The 22,098-nt window shown below is 38.8% G+C and overlaps 1 protein-coding gene and 1 long non-coding RNA gene across 4 annotated transcripts in view; one reads left to right on the forward strand and one right to left on the reverse strand.

The window, feature by feature from the left end:
• LOC117207573 (helix-loop-helix protein 11) overlaps positions 1–22,098 on the reverse strand; it is a 149,529-nt gene that overhangs the window by 24,506 nt on the left and 102,925 nt on the right. The window lies entirely within an intron of this gene.
• Positions 713–7,403, forward strand: LOC117207575. Its single transcript, XR_004487556.1, has 3 exons — positions 713–1,385; positions 4,801–5,089; positions 5,595–7,403. It is a non-coding gene; the product is annotated as an uncharacterized LOC117207575 (long non-coding RNA).

Raw genomic sequence — 22,098 nt, forward strand, 5'->3', positions numbered from 1 at the left:
TATACCATTTATACTACATTCCTATATATTGGGATAAGGGTACAATAAGTCTTTACATAAAGTTTCTGTCCCACGGTGATCAACATAAAAAAGTTAAAGAACCACGATATTTTATACAGTTTAAAGTTTAGGACCTCGATACTTTAAGAAGGTTATATCCGAACGTGTGTCGGAGAACAGAGAAAATAATCAAATAGCCGACGTTTGGTCGTGATCGTCTTTCTGCTGGTCGGCATGTACGGTTGAATCGCGGCCTGGTGTAGCAGCACGTGGCCGTTTATGGGAGACACGATGCCCATTGGATGGCAAGCCGGAGTCGAGTCACTGGACGTGTGGACGACCCTGACCTTGACTGTTGGACAAGGAGAGGGAGACGCAACACCGTGCAGCTGCGTTCACAACGGTACCACGGCATCGACTTTGGATCGTCGCGATTTTAGATGACCGACACGCGCGCCTGACCTAGATCGAGCTACGGATCCGATTGATCTCCTCGTTAGGACCATTAACGTGCATAGATTCTTAGCGACACGAGATTTTTATTTCGAACGAATTTATCGATGGTTAGGCTTAAGTTAGGTTTAATTTATAGGTGATTAGATCTAAGTTAGGATCGTAGACGATTAGATTTTTGTTTCTTTTCTTTAAACGTCATTCATTTATTTTCTTTAAACATCATTTATTTATGTCGCAGCTTAAACACGTTAAAGCGTCCTACATTTCTTAGTAATTTCACCGAAGTGAAAAGCAAGAAAGCGCGAGGATAATCAATTTTTTCACACACCGGTAGCATCTCTGCAACCATTGCAGAATGTTTTCGAAAAATGTATCGAGAGCATCGCGATGAAATCTGTGGGAGGTAACAAAGTAGAACAAAGCGGTGAACTTGATCCAAGGGACACGTTGTCGCGAACAAAAAGATGCGCTGCTGGGTTAAGTGCGTGTGAATCGAGCTTGAGGCAACACACGCGCCACGTTGCACGCTGCGCGCGAGAATGCGCGAAAGAGGAGGACGCTAGTCCTCGTCGTACTCGTTGGACATGGTTTGTTTGCATTCCGCGACCATGAAGCGGTCGTCAGTCTTCCATGAAAATTATCGTCGCGCATGGGGCCCAATGCCCTTCGTCTACCAACTTATCTCTCTTTTCCGCTTAACTTTTTTTTTTCTTTATTCGTCTGTACATACATATGTGTGCACGAGTTTCGTACGAAGTTTCTCTACACGCCTTGAGAAGTCGCGACAATCAAGGAATTGTAGAGGACGATCGCGTCGAACAATGGCTACGCTGTCGTCGATACGTCGCATCGCTTACCTCTTCCTTTTGTATCGTCCTTTTTCAACGTTCACGATTACTTTGTTTTTCTATTTTTCGTTAATACGTTTGGTAAGTAGCCTTAAACAGATGTATTAAAAATTCTTAGAAAAAAAAAATGGAGAATAATGGGATTGTGTGTAGAGCTTCCTGACGTTCATAGTCTTCCATTAATGCAAATTTTACACGTTACATTTACGGTGATTTCGGGTTAACTTGATTCGAGAAAATTTATGCGACATTATTTTTCCCTTTTGAAGCAGAGTTACCTTTTCCAAATATTCCAACATATTTCGTATTCTAAAATGCAATTTGGAAGATTCTCACATATCATCATCGAACGATAGATTATTTTTATAGTAGAATCATCCAAGCTACGAAGGTTTAGGGAGCTCGTTTTTAAATCTGTACTTATTCTATTTGTTCGAAAAATAATCTAAACACTGGAAGCTCGTAGCAAAGAGGAGTTTTTATCCAGCTCGGCGTGGAGTTGCAAAAAAGCTTTGAATAATTCACGGTTTCGACAACTCGTTTAGCGCGGCGCGTTAACGATAAGACTACGAAATGACAGGTTTAACGGTCGCTGGCACGGTTCAGCCAGAGGGAGCCTCAAAGAGACACGTCCTCCTATGTATGTATGCACGCGTGTCGCATTAACTATGCGATCGAAGCCTGCTCTGCATATTTTCTCATTCGCATGCGATCGCGTACGCTCGTGTGTGGGCGTTTTCATTGAATCGCCCCGGCGAATAATGAACTTTAAGTTCTAGCGTAGCGTAGCATCCTTTTAGTTGACAACAAAGGGGTGGAGAGGTATATATTAGCATCACGTGCCGCGTCCAGAATCGACTGAAACTTGAATTGAAAGCCCCGCTTTCAGTGAACCTCTGCAAATAGAAATTACTCCGCTATACAGGGTATCCCAGTAATCATGTCACAATCTCTAGGGGAGCGATCTCTACGTAAAAAAAACAATTCCGAAATGTATATTTGTTTTCTGTCACACTACCTTAAAATTCGGCTGCGCTGTGTCTACCTTAAAAAAATATCAGAAAATTGTTATGACAGAATTAATGGTATTACCGAATTGGAAATACCAAGGAAGAAATAAAATCATGAATTATTCCTGACAAAATTCTATTATTTTCTCTATTTTTAATAGCGAACAAATAATAATATATATACGTTAACTAACTGTGAAAAGTATTTTAATTATTAATGTAACGAATGGTTATCATTAATATACTAACTTCAATTATTTTCTACTATTGATAATACTAATATAACAATAACAATGGTTAAAAGCGAATTTCTCTGGAAATCTAAAAAGCTCGCTACTGAAAGAGTTAATATTTCTACAATTTTTTTTCTTTCCACAAAGAAAGAATCAATTTCTGTTTCATCCGGAGCGCCGACATTTCCTTTGAATTCCAGCTACTTTTTCTCCGTACGCGTCGTATCAGACAGATCTGCACGCAGCGAGATTAAAATCTACGGTGTGTCAGATGGCGCGCGTGTTCTCATGGAGAACCGGATATCATCGCGCAGTCCGAGTGACAACCCAGACAAGGTAGATGAAAAAGAAAAGAAGAAGACACGCGACAACTTCTCTTCAAGATCAGAAAGAGAAGGTGCGAAGAAAGAAAGAATTCGATCGAATTGAAAGAACAGAAAGAAGATGGAAACTTCCTTCTTATTTATGCATTAAAGATGCCAATCGATATCCATCGATATTGCCATTCTCGAGTGGCGCAGACCGTGTCTCGACCACAGCCGAAACTTAAACTCCATTTCACCGTGGTATTTCAAGTAGTTGCTGAACTCTCGAGAAACTTTAATATCCCACGTCGCGAAAGATTAAAGATTCAACCGCTACTTGTCATTCCATCGCCACGTTTCACGCGGACTCCCATCGTCGTCTAGCCGAAGCATTTCACGTTCCCTCTTGCTTTCATCTTCAATCCCTCTCGCTTTTTCAACGCCTCTTCGCGCCTACGTAGGGGGTTTCGATGGTAAATCGTTTGTGGAAACACCAAACGCTCGCGTTCCTTTCGGTTACTTTTAACATGATTGTACCGCGAAATTTGGAGAACTCGTGGGGAAGAAGTGTATGATGTCGAGGTCGTTTGTTGTCGATGGATTCGTTGGGTTAGATGCATGAGAATTTGCGTACTTTTCGTGTATTCTTGACGACTATAATTCAGAACTAGATACACTAAATTTTACTTTGTGTACGTACTACATTTACTTGTTTATACAATAATTCACTGAAACCTCTATTAATCTTCATTAGCACCTAATTCGAATGACGTATCCCTTCAAAGAAATCAAACTCGCAAAAACAAATTCTCTTTAGGAATTCCAATCGTTTGGAGAAAAAATGATCATACAGCAACTTACGAATATCTCGGTGAAACGAACCGTGAAGACATTTAGCACTATTTTTCATTCTCCAATGTTAAAAAAGTGTCACATATAAAAAGTGGCCGTAGCAACAACGTGTTTTAGTGGCAACATGATGCATCCAGTTCTGGGAGTCACAACAGGATCTGTTGCTGGTTGAGCCGGTGTGCAACAATGCGACAAAAAGGACTTCACAGGACATTTCTCGTGCTGGGAAATGGGCACACTAGTGGGATAAAAAGAATGAGGATAAACTAACACAGAGAAACATGTAGCAAATTCTTTTTGGTATCGAGGGTGGAATGACATCATGGATTAACCATAACTGCGATAAATTATATTGATATACAGGGTGGTTGGTAACTGATGCTACAAGCGGAAAGGGGGTGATTCTACGCGAAAAAAGAAGTCGAAAATATAGAATAAAATTTTTTTTTTTTTTAATTTTTCCATCGAAACAACGATCTACAGTGAGATTCATTATAACGAAACGTGATAAAGTGCACGTGTACCGAGCGAAAATTCAAAGTCGATTTTCTCGAAAACAAAGCCTCAAACGAAAAATTTTATTCTACATTTTCGACTTCTTTTTTCGCGTAGAATCACCCCCTTTCCGCTTGTACCACCAGTTACCAACCACCCTATATACGCTATTATACGTGCATATAAATCGTTGATTATGCTAATAAGAATTCCATAGAATATGTAATTTGATATGTTGGAATCTCTCGCTTCTGTTCGCGCTGTTACTATTAGGTTGTCCGAAAAGTGTCTTTCTTTCGCAAACGTGTTTTTTACAAGAGTGCACCTTCACAGAAACGTGAAACCAAGTCTGTGAAATGTTGCGGTGTTTATCTCAATAGAACAAAATGGATCGTACGTAATTCGACAAAATAATATAAAAGAAAAAACGTTGTGTGTTTATTATTTCCTCATAAAACGAAAGAAACTTTTCAAATAACCTAATACGTAGGAAATATTCGAGCAGAGATATAAATTGTAAACGTAAGTTATATTGCGTTATTTGTTATTATATGTGTTATTATCGTTTTAAATTATCGTTCAAAAAGAATTCTTTTTCTAGGATAACGTTATCGCCATTAGCCTTTGAGAGACTAACAACACAAAGGATCAAAACTGTATTTATCAGAAGACCATCCTGCTCGAGTCACTTGTTCGGATCTATAATTTCAATAAGGTGTAAGTGATACGAAAGGTACGATCGAGATTGAAGAGGCCATAAAGGCGTAAATCTCGCAGTGATCGGTAGTCAATCTTCGTATGCAAATATGGTGCACGGTTAAGTGCATGACGGTGCAATTTCACGTAGAGGCCAACGTGCCTCGGCGTCACTTCATTGCTGAAACCAGCAGGTACTTAGTCTGCGTTCACGTGTACTGCTGTTTAAGAATTTCTTTACTATTACACATTCTACATATTCAATATGAAACAAACTAACTACTAATAAATACTTGACCAAATATTTAAGAACACGCTTTCTTAACACTTTGCCGACCGCTAGAGGTTCAACAGCATACGTACGTCGGACCAGCAACTTAGGCGCAGGTTCTCCCTGGCGCCGGCTCTGTTTCGGTTTAGACTCTCCAATACCATCCTTTTCGTTTATCGCGAACGGTAAGTTTTTCAAATTGATATAAAACTGTGGGAGCTTACAAAGCAACGCAACTGACGCAACTGAGCAAGATACCTTAGTACAAATTACTACTCAAATAATGAAAAAGATTGTCAGTGACAAAAAGTCGATTAATAGGCTATCGGTCGGTAAGCGTCGGCGACAAAAACCGATTAATCGGCTATCGGTCGGTAAAGTGTTAAAACCTTCATCATTTTTTTACCAATTCCATATATCGATTTCAGAATTCATTACGATTGAATTTAACATTTACTCTACTAACTTCGAAGCACTGGTTCAACCTATCGCAACGAACACCGACACCGTTTGCGGAGAAAAAGAAGCAGCGACAGCAATGGAGCAATGGCAGCCACCGTTGATGTTGAATTTTAAAGGGAACAATGACAGACTGACGGTAATATCGGCCTCAGGAGAACTTAATCACGAAATGTCGGCCGAGTAAACTAAAGCCGTGGCTAATATTTCAATGTCACGGTGGTTTCTCCAGATTAAGAAAGACAAGTTGCAGAAAAATCGTTTTTACATAAATAAGGACAATCCTCTGTGTAATCTTCCTCTATTGATCAGCAATTTTAACCAATCATAACCGATAATAACCCGACATGATAATTATCGTGAGAATTATTTGAAGCAACGTTTAGGTTATTAGTGCCTTCGTGTAGTATCTTTGTTATCTTGAAATTTTCCAATGGGAAATCGATTTACTCGTGAAAAAGGTGTGAATATCTCGGACAGGTCTTTATCGAAGTCCATTTCACGATCATGATTCTGAAAATTGAACGTGCACTATTCTCACTGGTGGACACTGGTGAGGGTGTATCGGATGAAACGCGAGAGGTCCCAGGCGGCCTCAGAGGGGACGAAATAAAAGCGATCAGAAAAACGGATAGAGAACAGAAGCTGAACGAACCGAGAAGAGGTGACATTTCAGATATGAGTTTCGCGGTGAACCACAGTCGGCGGTTGGCGAGGTCAGTGGCGCTTTGCAGAGAGCCTGATGGCGTCTCTCTCTGAGAAAATCGACGTTAAAAATAACTTTTCACCGGCCGACAATAGAACACGCGATTCCGCGGACAGACGCGTCCAGAGTGGCTCGTATCCACTTCGTCGTGCATGTCCACGCGCACGAAACATCGATTTCCCTGGTGTCGCGTTTATTTCAACGTTTTCGTTAAATCGGCCCTCATTGCTGATCGTTTTGATCCGTTGATACATGTCCGTTAATTAACTTGTTAAACGACGAAACCGAGCTAACTGGTTATCTGGATCGATAATTTATTGCACGTATTAATTTCTTTACTTGGAAAATTTAAAAATAGATTCTACATTATATACTTACGCTCGTAATACTTTGAGATATGTACTTTGAAACTGTTATAAGTTTTTAGTTTATATAACTGACACGATACGTAAGATTTTTGTATGTGCATTTAGATCAAGGAAAATTTCAACAAACATAACGATCGAATAAAAGTATGATAGTAAAAACGTCGATAAAATATGACTGTATCATGGAATCATCGCTAAAGCATTCCTAACACCGCAGAACGATAATCACGACAATAATCACGACGATTGGCAATGATTAAAACATCAGTATATTAAGTTTGATTTGGCCTGTGTGTTGACCTAGTGCCAGCAATCGCGTTTACGTCAGACAAGCGTGAGAGACTCGACTTCATCGCCTATCTATCATTCAGTCATAATTACCGGGCGAATTATAATAAAAGAGAAGAGAATATAGCCGGCAACCGATGGTTTTGTTCATTTTCTGCGATCGATCGTCCACGTAATTACGCACGAGAGTGGATAGTTATATAAACGCGTTCTTTGTTGTCCGAGGAAAAAAGAACAGCAATTAATAGGGCGTATCAAGCGTGGCGCGTGCTGTTGCTTTGTTTTCGCGATAGAGGCTCTTTCTCTAATAGGATTTATCGATTCTCAAGAATCTTCAAGAAAAGTTAAAATATTTGATTCACATCATCGATCGAAGTTAGTTTTTAATCGATATAACGTTTACTTGTAATTTTTAGTAATTAAACATTTATTTCTATCTTTGTTTTATAATATAAAATTTAAGAATACATTTTTTGCGATTTGCGTCGTTATTTAAACGTCAATCATTTCTATTGCTGCTTTAATCACAGATTCAATTTCCACATCAATAAAGCTTGAAAATAAGTAATAATGAAATAATCACCGAATTTACTTATATAGGAATCAATTTGTATACCTTATAGGCGAATCAAAGATTATCCATTATAAGAAATTATAAAATTGCCCATGATAATTGTAGAAATATTCGATAGAAAATTACTTAATAATCGTAATGAATGTCTGGCGCCAACCAGCATTTCTGGTAATAGCAATATTATTGCACCAATTATTAGATAATTACCTTCAATTATATCACAGCGTGAAAATCAATGCAAAAAATAACTATAAAGCAAGAATTACGAAAAAATTCAAATAAAATAAAGAACAAAATTAATGACAATTGACTGAAAAAGAAAAAAGGAAAAAGTATAGATGAATAAACGAGGAACACGAACGACGAGGTATCCGGCGTTCTCATACATCATTTGCTAATTCATTGCAATTACTGTTGGTCTGATAAACATCGATGTAATATTTACATTGTTCTCACTTATGCGACTTGGGTTCAGAGAAAATCGTCTGTCATTACATCGAAAACGAAACGACAGTCGTGTCTATATTTTCTGACAATAGCAGTAATCATGTTTCCTAAGATTTGATTAGATCATGAACGATAGTTTATTAACGAAGGCATTTGCAACCTTGTGACCTATTATGTGTAATAATTATGTTTTAATAACATATGTTTATATATATTAATAATATTATATATGTTATTATATATTATATATATTATATATAATATTATATATATTAATAATATGTTAATAATATATATTTAGTAATAATTAATTACGTGTAATATTTCAAAATAAGACAGTGTTCATTATTTACTACTATACAGATTTAACGATACTTTATTAAATCATAAAAAAGTATGAAAAAATTGACGATGCTTTAAAAAGTTGTAAAAGAGGTTGTAAAAAAGTTGTAAAAAATTTGAACTCTCGAAACACCCCCTTATATACATCGCCATAATTCTCAATCCACGAAATAAAGCCAACCCTTTGTTTCCATTCTCATAAACTGCGATCGATTGAATTTTATTTTAAAAACCTGTGCAATTGGAGCACGCTCTCTCATTAGCCGTAAAAATGTCGAAGGAAGAATCGCAGACCGCGTACAGAAGCTCTACGCACATATAGCCTGCGCATACAATACTCACTATTCATTGAAAAGCTTCTCGCAAAGCATTCTCGCGACCAGATGTACGCTACTTCCCCCACTCCTCTGCAAAGGATCCATCAATACTCGCGGGCGAATCTAAAAAACCGCGGCGTCATTCATCGCGACCGTAGACACAGCTCTGTCGATAATGAGGGAGAAGATGGCGGAAGTACGACGGGTGCGCAGAGAAGCGGGGCAGAACGAGCCAAAACGTTCTCATTTTTCTTTCTCTGGGCGTTGCTGGTAAAGTTGAGGTAGTAATTGTAACGGAACCATTAAAAGCTGCGACAGAATTCTCCGGCAAATATTAGGTACGACCTCGATTGTAGCCGTGACGGTGGATGAAGGCGATAATAAAAGTATCGTACGTAGTAGTAGTGATAGTAGTAGTAGTCTCGTACGCGCGGTAGTAGAGTACGAATAGTAGTAGTAGGAGTAGTAGTAGGTGGTCGGTCGCAGTCGCAGTCGCAGTGGAGGCAGAATCGAGCCTCTCTGGAGGGAGGGTTTCGAGAACGAGAGACTGAGTAGGGGATGGTGAATGTGGTAGTGTAGGGGGGGAGATAGAGAGAGAGAGAGAGTGTCTGGTTGCGCTAGGTTCGCTCGTTGCAGTTGCAGCACTTCGTAATGAATGGTGCATCGCGCGCGGGGCAACGCCCTGTCAGCCAGCTGACTGAAATCAACCGAATCGAACCGAATCTTCCCGAATATCGCCGAACGACTTCTCAAACGCGCGCTTATCTTGACACCACTCCCAAATATTTTAATATAAATCAGCAATTTTACTTGTTATTACATTGCCTGATGATAATTAGGCTGTGGATGCTTATGCATTTATGGGAAATTCAATCTTACAAGAATGCACAGAATACATATAATATGCGAAAATATCCAAAGTTTAGTTCTAATTAAATTTATGAAAGTACGAATATGTACAAACATCTGTTGTCTAGTGAAGATAATTGAGCCTTCAGAAAAAAACTGACCTACATATTTTGTAAATCTCTCAATTTCGCTACCTAGAAATACAATTGACATATTACCAAAATATAACATGTACTGCAACATAACTTTGTCTAACCTTCAAGTGAATCGATATATCTATATCATATTTCAATTATAATTTCACAAAATAAAATTTCAAGTCTTTATTTGTAACTTTATTTGTAACTGAAAAAGTAACTGAAGTTCGAACTAAATGAGCCAAAGCTGCTTTTCTCCGAGACCTATCAAAGCCTTTCTCGCATCCCGTCCTTACGTTTCGAACAGAGAAATACGAAAGACGAGACCAAAACGAAAATGAACGAAAAAAGAGAGAACGTGTATCCGGACAGATCGCGTTAGCATGTCGACGGGACGAGTTGCGAAGAAAGGAGACAGCAAGTTCTCTCTGTAATCGCAGTCATCCCCAATAAACTGTTTGCCCGACAACCCGACCCGGTTTGACGTCTGCACACAACTACATATACATATATATGTATGGATCGGCGTTCAGGTTCACACATACACGCTGTCCCTTTTCTCGATAAGGCTATGACTGTGCCTTCAATTCGCCGATTCTCGAAACTGTGCCGATCCGTAAATGGGCCATTCGCAAAAGGTTCTGAGAACAAACCTTGTGTGATCTTACAAAGGTGGGATACATTACGTGCGAACTTGCTCCGTTTTGTTCATATACAAGCGCCACTAGAAGTGGCAGAACTCTACCTTATCATCGTGATCGCACCTTGGTATTAGAATGTAGAGAAGACAACTTCGTGAAGTTTGATATAGGATTTCGTCACTGTTCCAGTGAAGATGATTGTTTATACGTACCTGAAACAGAAAAAGGAATTATACGTGTTAGATATGTGTATTGTATTGTGAAATATTGTGTTGTGGTATAGGGAGGTATAAAACGTATTATTCCTTATATATATGCAGTAAAAGAAAATTATATTATATAGTGAAATAATATTGCGAAATGTAAAAAAATAATCCTTTTTCCGGATTGACGATACTTGAATAAATTTTACATTTACATTTGGGAAAATTAGAATCTATCTTAAATTGACTTGTCTTTATTAACTTTGTTATTGAATTAACCTTATAACTTGATTATTCCATTTATTCTAATTTCCATTTTAATTCATTCCTATTTTCAGCCCTGTTGATGCTTTGTAATTCCATTCTCCCTCGTGATTAAATCACCGACTCTATACAATTTATGCTGTATTAAAACCTTCCTTCTTTACAGTTCAATTAATGCCCTTAAACAGAAACATTAATTTCAAAATATAATTTATTACGATATCCAATTCTGGAATCTTTCGCAATTTTCACGTTACCAATTAACATGTGGTTTAGATTATATTCATCAAAACGGGGGAAGATCTGTATTGCTTTAGGCAGCTAATAGACAGAAGACGGAAATAACTGTGTATAAAACATAAAACGAATCAGGGACGGTAACCCAGAAAAGAGCTGTAACTAGATAAAAATCCCGTTTGGACAACCTGATATTGGAATACGCAGGAGAGGCACGCTGTCATAGAGGGATAGGGAATAAACTCCTCGGCGAGGCAACGAACTCGCCAGAGGCTAGTTGATGCAAGCCTTGTAATACGTGCAGCCTCCACAAGAAGGGGGTTATTTGGTTTTGGAGCTTGCCAGGGTGAGTTCCAGCAGCGCTGCTCTGCACCCGACACGGGATGGGCGAGGGCAACGGGCGTGATGTCACGCCCTGCTCTGCAGCAGCAGCACGAGAGGAGAGGGAGCGATTAGAAGAAAGATGACCAGCGACTCCCTCTCGCTGCTGCTTCCAGGTATACAGGGTGTTTCGGTAATCATCGTACAATAGGCAAGGGGAGATTCTATATAAAAAAACAGGTGGAAGATATAGATTGAGATTTTTTCATAGGACGTTTCGTTTCTGAGAAAATGAAATTTGAGAATTGGTTCGCAGGAATATGCGTGTGCCAATTCTTAATTAAACACGTCTACGCTCTATTTCCTTGAAACAATTTCGTTTTTATGGAAGAGGGAGCGCCGTATAAAACTTCTATCCTATATGCACGATTTATTTTTTCACGTAGAATAATCTTACTAATTGTATCACGATTACGAAGACAACCCTGTATAACGAGAAGAAGGGCAAAAAGACAGAGAAAGACTGAGAGCGAGATGTGGATGTGGTGAAATGAAAAGATCCCGGAAAAACTGTAAAGCATGAAGAATGAATGATGAGTATGCAATGTGAAAATGAAACGGAGAAAAAGAAGACGAGGGTGGACTGACAGAAACTCGATGGGGTGTATCACAATGGAAATGAGGAAGCAGCTACGATAAACAATATATATATTAGGTTGGGCTAGGCACGCCTATAATTGTGGATATAAGGAGGCTATCATAACATTAGTTATAATTAGATTGCGCGTTTTTATACAAACTTTTATTTTCATGGATGCAAATAAAGAAACAAAATTTAAAAGCAAAGTTGGTTTATTTAGTAGGAATTACAGAGAACACCATATTTTGAATATTTTGTGTATCTTTGCACATGAAAACTGCAGGAGTTAGTTCTAAAAAATTTGCTTACTAAAAGTTCACTAATGATAACCAAACGATAACTTTCAAAATTACAAACTAAAAACCTAATTGAAAAGAAGAAAAGAAACAGCAAGGGCGTGAAGAAGACAAAAAGAAAAAAAGCTGTTGAGAGGAAAATAGTGGAACAAACGGAACGGAAACGAAAAGAGAATGAGAGTAGCGTACGAATCAGAAGAGGGGCAAGGAAGAAGAGAAACCTCTGGAAAAAGAGGGGAATGGAGAGACGAAAGAGGGGGAATACGTAGTAGAAAGGAGCGTCGCCCGGGCGAGTGGGATATCGAGCGACGTCGGGACGCCGACCCACGCAAGCCGTGACGTCACGCGACGCGTCAGCTGCTGCTTCCGCGCAGCAAGCCGTGCACTAAGCTCTGTGGACCCCACCGGCTTCTCGTCTTCCCGGATCTACGCCGGGTCTTCCTCATTCTGTTTGCACGGACGAAAACGTGCTCGCCACATGTGCCCGGTTTATGTACACCACGCTACACGCTTCTACGCGTGTTTTTATTTTTAGTTTTAATTTCTCTTTCTCTGTTTCTCTATTTATTCGTCGTTCATGCTGCAGTGAAACATGGACAGATCCAGGTTTCTTTTTTCGGAACTGCGTACATTTAATCAAGAGTCTGTCTTTTTCTTTTGAGCTTTGTTGCAACTTACTCGCAGGTTTTAAGTATTAGAATTTTGGAAACTGGCGTTTAGAAACGGAAAACTTGGGAATATTCTAGAAACAAATATTAAATAATATATTTTTGACGTTATAACTTCACATAATCTCTCCTTAATATTTCATATTACGTAATATTGTAATACTTTAAGCTTGAGTAGAAAAGATGTGAAAGTTTTAATATGATTTTATGCACAATAAGAAAAGCCTGTTATATCCGACGTTTAATTATTCAGTCTGAATCCGGTTTACATTAAACACAAATGATTTATTCGTTACTTTCATGGAAATTTTGATGCATCACCAATATTTTATTGCGAACAAAAAGAAAAAGTAAAGTCACGTTGGATGACCAACGTTTTTTCATCATGAATCATTCAGCTTATTCAGATAACTCCGCCCTGTCGTTTAGTTTTCAAAAATTACATGTATTTATTACTAGAGTTGGTGTATACATTTACTAACTAACAATAAGAGCACGTCTCTGTTTTACATGTTGACGTGAGAGCTATTTTAATCAGAGAAAGCATTGAATTCAGAAAAAACGTTCTGAATTTCCAACAAGGAGAAAAATATGATAATGTATTTTGGAATTTTTACTAAAAGTATTTATACAAAAGATTAACGTACTATCGAAATTTTATATTAAAATTTCTTTTATAGCATATCAAAAAAATGAAAGTTAAAGATTACTAAAGGCCATCAAGATGATCGCACTTTTTCATTTAAAAATTCTCCTCCATTTAACTCTGTCGAACGAAGCTGGGGAAAGTAAGGTCAAGGGTTAACAAAGGCCAGCAAAATATTTACTCTCTTCATTCAAACCCTATTTCTATCTAAATCCACCAATCTCACGACCAATCATCGTCCAATTTGCATACAACAGGATCGTTTGTTCATCCGGATTTCAAGTCACACGGTTGACCTCCGATACATCCCGATATATCCACACGTGGTATATCATACATATCTCGATTTACATATACCTACCTTCGACGCAGTCGGCGCGTTTTCCCGCCATTTTAGTCGCAGAGACAGGAAACGATCGGTCGGCGTAGCAGCGTCTGGCTCGACCCGGAAGTGGAGTGCCACGAACGCTAGAGAGAATGACGACGAGCAGACGCGTACTACAGAGTGGGAGAAACAGGGGAAGAGAAAGAGAAAGAGAGAAAAGTCATTGTCTATGAATTCCTGGCGGCCTTCCGCCTGGGCGTATCTCCGCGACCGGACTGACTGCCTACGAGCAGTCGCGTGCGTCTATCCGGTACGCGGCTACTTTCACGTACCACGACTAGCGATGGGATCAAGTTCAATATGTATTTACGAATTTTATTCATATTCAGTAACCAAGGTTCGCTGTACAGGGTTCGAATATTAATCGTACGATATAACGGCTCGTTCGAAATTTTATAAGTGTAGAAAATCTTGTCGGTATATACTTTAATATTTCCATGAATTTTCAAACTTTAGGATTTTTTGAGCTTCCGAGAATCTTCAGAATTTTAAATTGCTGAAATTTCAATCTTTTCTAAGACAATCTTTATAAGACAGGTTAAAAAAATCTTGTATATTGGTAAAAAGACTTCCGATGATAATAATACAATAGTAATACCTAATAGTAAATATATGTAGTAATATACGCAATAAAAATGTCTTTCAACAAATAATTTATATTATTAGTAGTCTGATAATACGATAAAAAGTAGTAAATATTACTTGGAGTGATTAATGCATCATTGATTTGTACACTTTGGTTATTACAAAACAACAAAAATGATCGGATATTTATTTTATCGGTCAGTGTTCGAACTTTCGCGACCCGGTTGAGGCCATCACTAAAGACGACGCGTGCAACGACTCGAAATTCCAATCTCTGCTCGATAAAACGTGTCCGCCTACGTGTCACCTCTAGCAGTGACACCGTGTTCTCGAACGATTCGAAACGCTTCTCTTCTTTACTTTACGGGACATTCGTGAACGCCGTCCTCCACTTCGTGGGTATCGCCGTGATGACGCATACACTCGTTACAGATAATCGGTAACCTTGAATGCAACCGGATAAAGGATCGTTTTAAATGTATCAAACGATTATTTATAACTTTTCATACTATGTACTTACACATTTTTCGATTTGAATGCTACGTTTGAAAGTTTATACACCTACATAGGAGAATCAATGACGATCAACGATACCAGCTAATGGTTAATCTACCAGTCAAGTTCATACGTATCTTTTCAAAAGGCAAGCACATTTACTTCCTTATTTGATTCTAATACATTATCTTGGCCAAGAAATATAGCTATTCATAAGCGCACACCATTATCAAACTCTCATAACCTATCGTTTCAATTTTTCAACTCGACCTAAAACACCGTACTAAATTCCACGTATTTCAAGCTCCGCATGACGAAGAATCGATGGAAAACGGCTTTTTATCGACCAAGGCGAGTGTTCTGACCATCGTTGGCGCAGCCAACGCGAAACCAAAATTGTGAAATTGCTGTTGTATAAAAAGGCTGAAAGAGTGCCTCGTCAAATGTTTTTCCTTTCTCTGGTACTCTTCGAATACATAGCAACGAAGCACGAAGCATCAGACGGGTCGGCAAAGTACGCCAATTGGCTAACGCGATAAATGAGTAGAATAAAACGAATTGACCGTACGATAGGTTAGGAGCATCAGCCGGTCGGCCAGTCAGTCAGGCGTTCGGCTTCCTGTGACGCATCCGATTGAACGAGCAAAGAGGAATGAGACGCAGTATGCAAGAGAGCAACAACGTTGCCTGGTACCACCAGACACCAACTGACGCCACTCTTTCACGTGTTTCGCGTCCGTGCCACGTGGGTGGCACGAATAAAGTACGCCCATGACGAAACTCATTATCGGCGATCGATCGAATGATTCATCGGGCCCCAGTGCCACTAACCTTCCGCTTCCTGATTTTACCTGTAATTAGAACGACCGTGCTAGAAATCCTGTAGTAGGTACACACAATCCTGTTTGCGACCACCGGTGAACCAGAGACACGAAGAGGAGGCGGAGTGAACGTCGATCTCTCCCGTGTACGTTACTCTGTCTTCTACCATCTCTGCATCGTACTAAACGCCGTGCTAACGGGACGCCAGGGACTTGGAGAATCTAACATGCGTCGATCTACGGTTTCGAGATGCTTCACGCTGGCGATTGATTATCTAGCGTGGGATTTTCAACTTGGAATTTAGGACGGCTGTTTTTATTATTGGGCAGAGAAAGGGATTTTTAATTATCCAGGAAATTGTGTTCGAGATTAGGGTTAGCTTTGATTTATGGAAGATAGACATTTTAGACATTAAGATATTAAGGTTAGGCGATTTAAGCTGGATTTGAATCTTAGGAGGTGAAGATTTTAGATGCCCATGTTAGGTGCTTTGGAAGGTTAAATTTGATTTTCGAAAGATAGAAATAGAGTAGCTGCAGCTATGTTAGAAAAGTAGGCGTATCATATTATTTCATTTACTCGTGTTAATCATATCTTCATTAATTTCTTGATAGTTCAAGCAAATAGATGGCATCCAATGAAACTATTACTGTATTAGATGCGTATCTTATCGAATTGCAACATTGAATTTAGCAGTCCTAACTACCCAGAAACGTAATTCCCCAATTATGTCGAGCAATACGTTACCAACTGTTATACACGGAATTACTAAATCACGTTTAAAACGCGATACGAATCAAACGATTAGGAACCTATCTATCTCAATAATATATTAACTTCACCCAGAGAAATGATCGAAATCTTTATGTTTAAGCGTTATATTCCATAAAATCCTACGCGGTTCCATAATCGGTGAGACCAAGTATGCAAGACGTAGGAAGTTCGTGACAGCGAACTAATAGCCGTAGTAATCCACTTCCTATTCTCTCGATCGCAATAAAGCGGCTACGTCTATTTACGAACTGACTTTCCCGCGACATACACCGTGTATAATCATCCTGGAAGTTCTATTTTCCAAAATTAAATATCTATCTGTTCCCAAGTTTACTACAATCTTTCGCACGACTCAACGTTTCATTTTCAGTAGAATCAAAAAGCGAAGAAGTTTTATTTTACTGCAAGTTTAATCGGTATGAAATCATTGTTAGATGAAAATAATAACGTTATATAAATAATTTTTGGAATATAAATTTTCGCATTTACAAATTATACAAATGTTGCTAACAGGTATAAATAATTGATATACATATAAACTACGGGTTGGGACGTTACACACATAAATATTCTTCTAGCTACAAATAATAGGAAACTCCATTACCAGAATGAACTTCCCACTCGTAGGACCTCGCCTCCTTAAACGACTCTCAACAATTAAAATCAAACCTGTCGAAGCAACCACTTCCTCCTTCGCTCACCACATAAACCCACCACACGTGTACATGTACAAAGGGACACTTACAATCATCAGCGTGAAATTCGAGCAAAACGCAATCATCATGAACGGTGGTCCGCATTAGTCGCACGACAGATTGCAAAACGTTTGGACGCGAAAGCTCAGCGTGTCAAAAGTCAATGACCTTTCGGCTTACTCCAGTGACCAAAGCAGCGACGGTGGTAGTAGCGAGTGCAGTGTACATGCAAAGCCTTAAGGAATGCCAGGTGATGGGGTCACATTTAGTACATAGATATACATCTACTTGCAAATCTGAATCAAATCCTACGTCCAAGGTTCGCTACACAGGGATAGAATATTGTCTGGAAGATATACTGTAGATATTTGCCAAGTGATCGATATTCACAAACTCTGTGGTAATGGTTTCCAATCTCCAAATGACCTCTACTTGCAGATTTCGCAAAATTTCAAATGTCCAAATTGTCTACTTTCTGTGTTTTTAAATCGTTAAATTTCTAGATTTTCAAATTCTTAAAACCTTAGATTGCCAATAGTCGACGAAAGTATCCAGACACTTGTCTATTTGGTCAATGTTGTTATGCACTTGAGGCTATCACTAATGGACACTCTCTCTCTGAATTTCTCTCTGTTGTTGTTCGACGATAGTAAAGTAGTCGACTCTGGCGAGGCTTTTCATCCTGCTCTGCCGTAATGGCCGCTTAGGGTTTACGCTTCGTCGAGCAATTCGCTGAATCGATCGACGAGAGACGCTACGTCCCCCTCGTAGCGCGTGCTATCGCTTTCTTGTCGATACCAGGCAAAGATTATCGGTTGGTATCGCGGAAACGAGAAAACAGTAGGAAACGAGCAACAACCGAGAAGAGGTACGGTGTTGGTGCGCTGGTTCGCGAATGGCGAACGAGGAAGAAGCGACGATCTATGAATAGATCGTGAAAGAACGTGAAAGAACGCCAAGAGCCATGGAAGTCCATGAATCAACTCTGCCTGCGAGAGTAGTCGCAGTTTGAATTCGTTGAAGATAGCAGAGGTTAACACAGGTTGATCATTTCCAAGATAATGTTTGATCCAAATGTGGAACATGGATTTTACCAATAAACAAACGATGTTTACAGTTTATAATCCACGATAAATACTAGTTTTATTAAAAGTCTTCTATTAATGCCTATAGCGATAAGCATATATGCGAATATTAGCGCGTTTAAAAATTTCAGTAAAATTTCAATAAAACGTATTTTCCTCGAATTCACGTTTTATCTAACAAAATACATATTGCCTGTTTTGCGTGGCAATAGAATTTGCTTAAACTTCGTTATCTGATCAAACGATGAGAGGTTCGTTTTAAAGATTATCTTTGCATCGGCTGAAAATGGAAGAAGACATGTCAAAGTAAATTGGATTTTTGCAACGTTGCAATTAAAAATCGTGATTCGTACAATTTCTAGCCGACGTTCCTAGACTCGGGACACACGCGTGTTTCGAGTATAAATAAATCGACCTTGACAAAGTCGAGGCCATACCAGTTTTCAAGTAGAGAAAAATACCGAGTGCATTACACTCTCGGTAGGATCCCGAAGGAGGAAAAGGTCGGAAACGGCGATAGCCGTTAATCAATGTCATCCAGCGTGTACGTTGGAATCTACAAATGCATCGAGGTCACGATATCCAACGAATCTAATCACGAACTTGACTCGATAGGAATACGGAAGGTTTCTCTTAGGTTAAACAGCCTGTGTTTTGACAATGCTCTGTGAATAGGTTCGTCAACCATAGAAATGATTAAAAGACGTCTTTGAATACTTATCGAGTGGATGTAATAAAAACCTCAATTTCAATCCTCACCAGTGCATAAAACACATTTAATAGTATCCTTCGCTAACACAAGGAAAGAAAATTATGTTCGAGTTTCCTGAAACGTGTTGCTTAATAATAATTGATTAATACTGCCGTGCATGCAGGTGAATAAGTACGCTTTCAAATGATCAGCTTGTAGATTTATGTACATTAAACGAAAAGATCAAAGACATCGTCCTTGATGTTTCTTGCGCCTTTGCGTATATACGAGAAGGAGAACTAGTTCGTCTTTTGTTTTTCATAATCGTCCTTGTGAAAGTTTCGTCCTTTCAGAATATTACAGATTACAAGGTTACGATAATTGCGATAATTTTGATCATCGCATTCAGTCTTTAGAACGTCCAATAAACATATATGAATATTAATGAATATGAATATATGAAAATTCTTCTCCTTCGTTATTGAGAAGATTAATTTAAAGAATTTTAATTAAATATCACGATTGTTATAATTTTTCAAACAAACCAACCTTTCCCATACATGGTAAATATAGTTTCCTAGTTAATGATCTATTAGTTGCTAAGAAACGATTACGATGATTAACATGAATGCATAACAAATAATAGAAGAACATAAATAATAAATGACGCCTAATAAGATTATAAGTGAAATAAGGTTTTCGTTAAAGGGCTAATTATATTTGTCTACACTCTCACTAACTTACATACGAACTTATATATATACGAACTTATATATAACTCAAATACATATTAATAGAAAGAATCTTCTTCTATTATTAATAACTCAATCAGATGTGCTAGATCAGAAAATAGATCTCGAGTAACGATTTATCATTGGTTTATGTGAGCAAGGATATAGAAGAATGTAATATTGCAAAGAGAACGACGGGGAACGATATTCCTGACGGGCGAAATCGTCGTAGAAGAGCAAACGGCGCAATAAATCTTGCGGACAACGTAATTCCATGGAAATAGAAATCCTTTCGCCGACATCTTAAACCGCCATTGGTCGCGGTCGATGGCAGCGGAAAAACAGCGGCCGTCGCGAGTGAAACTGCATTCTTGTCAAGTACGTTTGCGGCAATCGTAACCGATCATTATTCCACACAAGGTGAACCGGCAAGCTTTTCCAGGAAATAGCTACGAGTAGATCTCCGCTTGCAACGATAATTCGTCCGTTCGAATATTAACGATGATTGAGATTTTCAGAAGCGAAACTATCCAACTGCACTTTTCAACATCATCTAAACCCGTTAAAAAGAGTATAAGATTGAGATACGAAAATTCGAAGCATAGCAGTTCTGAGCCAAAGTCACCTCTCATTGTCGCTGAACGCACGCATCGTTTAATAAAAATCGTCAACATTTCCGACGTCATGCATAACCCATTTGCGCGTGACACCGACGTATCGTCATCGACGGTCAACGTGTTAAATCGATTCCCTAAAAATTGTACAACTGTACGAAGCTTTGCCTTTATCGTATCTGAAGAATAGAAAATACTGTGGAAAGCCGTGGCCTGGAAACCGGCAACGAGCCTGCAAAGAAACGGGAGCGACGCGGTATGCCGCACAACGGCGCAGATTCATCGAGAGAGATCGTGGCTATGAATAGGGGAGATAAATAGACAAAGCATAGGCTAGATGGGTGCCGGGTGCCGGGCAATCGTAGACAGGGAACAGGAGGCAAGAAAAGAATGAAAGAAAGAAAGAAAGAAAGAAAGACAGGTAGGAACGGTGTGAGGTGTTGCAAACAGAATACTCAAGGTTCGCGGGAGAGGTATGCGGATCTGAAAAGCCGATAGAGCCGAACGAGCGAAGTAAGCTTTCGAGGGAGTATTATGCGCACGAAATGGACATGCTTCCAGAGTATGCGAGTATATTTCAAGCGAAACGAATATTTACTTTGCAATCGAATATTTCATTTGGAAAAAGTTCCTTTTTCTTTGATGGATTGCTGTTCCTTTGAATCGTAAGACGAACGAAGAGTATAGAATGATATATGTTCTCTGTACTTTCTATATTTTGAATACAGTACAGTCTCGGTTATCCGAGTACCGTTTAATCAAAGTTCCGCATTATCCAAGGTGCTTTCAACCGTGCCACAACTACATTTTCGCTGAAATTTTTACATGAAAAGTAGGAAAGTGTAAACATAGTCAGATATTGTGAAAGCAGCTAATCAAGCCTTCAACCGATTAAATAATTAATTACACCTAGATGTTAATTAATTACACAGCATACGCGCAATATTGCATTCTCAACGTTTTTCTACGATTTTATTGTACGATTTATGCACGCTAATAGACGTTTCCGTATTATCCGCGTTAAGCCCTGTCCATATCGTCTCGGGCAATCCAGGTTCTACTGTATTTTACCATGGAAATAACATGGTTGAATTGTATCTTTTTTAAGACCTTCTTTTTATTTCGCTTCTAAGGTCGACCTATCTATCAGCAAGACACGCACCATTGGACCCGAGCGCGGGAACAACTTTGTAGACAGCGTCGGCAGAACGAAAATTACATGGCCGGTGAAACAAAGTGTCGGTCTAATTGTTTCAATTACGACTGACGAGAACAGCTACCACAGCCTCCGTTCAGAAGAAAGTCGCTGAAACATCTTCATGATTGTCCACAATTACAATGAGATTGTTATGAAACATCCAGGATTATCGATGGCATTGCGACATCTAACGTCAGTATCCAAGAAATTCTATGAAGCTAACATTTTGTCCTTTCTTGTTGAATATGTGTAAAATTAGTACAATATTTCCAGCTGTTTTCCTAAGCCCTCGAAGAGATAAAAATGATACGTAACGAAACTTTTGACAAATTACCATTTTGATTCAATATTATTCCCTTTCTGTCAAATTAATATAAATTTAGACTGTACTCGAGTAAATTCTCTTATAGATGATATAAATACAAATTTAATAAATCTACATGTAAATCTACAA

This window comes from Bombus bifarius, unplaced genomic scaffold (assembly GCF_011952205.1).
Source record: "Bombus bifarius isolate JDL3187 unplaced genomic scaffold, Bbif_JDL3187 scf7180000008038, whole genome shotgun sequence".
Taxonomy (NCBI): Eukaryota; Metazoa; Arthropoda; class Insecta; order Hymenoptera; family Apidae; genus Bombus; species Bombus bifarius.